This window comes from Callorhinus ursinus, unplaced genomic scaffold (assembly GCF_003265705.2).
Source record: "Callorhinus ursinus isolate GAN/ISIS: 27379988/994484 unplaced genomic scaffold, GSC_fseal_2.0 scaffold36, whole genome shotgun sequence".
Taxonomy (NCBI): domain Eukaryota; kingdom Metazoa; phylum Chordata; class Mammalia; order Carnivora; family Otariidae; genus Callorhinus; species Callorhinus ursinus.
In genome coordinates this window covers 11,854,806-11,856,084 of record NW_027397098.1, presented here as the reverse complement: position 1 = coordinate 11,856,084, position 1,279 = coordinate 11,854,806, and positions in this window count along the sequence as shown.

Below are 1,279 nucleotides of genomic sequence, written 5' to 3'. Positions count from 1 at the left end.
ACTGTTCTGTCCTACGTTCCAATGCTCCAAACACACTGTGCAATCCAAGAGCTCCATTTCAGTTTACGTTTTCATTTTATTTCCTTCCTTTTCTCTGATTTTCCAGGACATTTGTCATTCCTTTCTCAAAAACTGTAGTGATTGCTCCTCAGTATTTACTCAAAGAAGTTGCAAACTTATGTCTGCACAACAGCCTGCACACGGGTGTTTCCAGCAGCTTTATTCCAATGGCCAAAACCTGGAAGCAACTGAGAACCCCTTCAGTAGGTGGTGGATAAATAAACTGTTGTCCATCCAGACAATGGAATACTATTCAACACTAAAAAGAAATGAGCTCTCAAGCTGGGAAAAGACATAGAGAAACATAAATGCTTACTACTAAGTGAAACAAACCAACCTCAAAGGCTACACACTGTATGATTCCAACTCTGTGAAATTCTAGAAAAGACAAAACTATGTAGACAGTAAAAGATTAGTGGTTGCCAGGGACTAGGGGGAGGGAGGGGTGAATAGATGGAGTACAGAGGAATTTTAGGGCAGTGAAAATGCCTTGAAAGGTACTAAAATGGTGGATATATGTCATGATGCATTTGCCCAAACCCATAGAATGCACAGCACCACGAGGGAGCCCCTAATGTCTGCCATGGACTTAGGCTGTGATGATGTGTCAATGTAGGCTCATCAGTCAATTGCAACAAACTCTTGGTGGGGATGTGGATAGCAGGATGTTCATGTGTAGAGTCAGGGGGTGTATGGGCAATCTCTGTACCTTTTCCTCAAACTGCTCTGGGGAAACTATCTTCTTCTTTGATGCTGACACTGGCCTTATTTCAGGATTGAGAATGTGAGGCAATGCCAGTGAAAACTGACAATGTTCTTGGCGAGTCATTGCTGCTCTGTGTTGCCCACTGCCCCCAAAACCTTCCAAACGTACATTACCATCAGGGTTCAAACCACCAGTTTATTGTGAAGAGTATCTGGAGTGTAAAAAGGAAAAGCTGTTTCGGTACTGAACATTGGTACTCAAATGTGGCAGTGAAATGTGTAGAAGCAGATAACACAAGAGGGAACTCAGTCACAGCAGGTGCTCGTTCATCGGGACAGTGGGGGGCTCTTTGTGAGCGTGAAGGTGTTCCCCGTGAGCAGAACTTGGGCGTGACTAGCACTCAGCTGACCATCACAACTATCTGGTTTAATCCTTCTGCAAATGCCCCGCTCCCACTCACTACGTTCTTTTGCAATTCTAGTGGCGTCCTTCTGCGCATCCTCTCCCTACGGG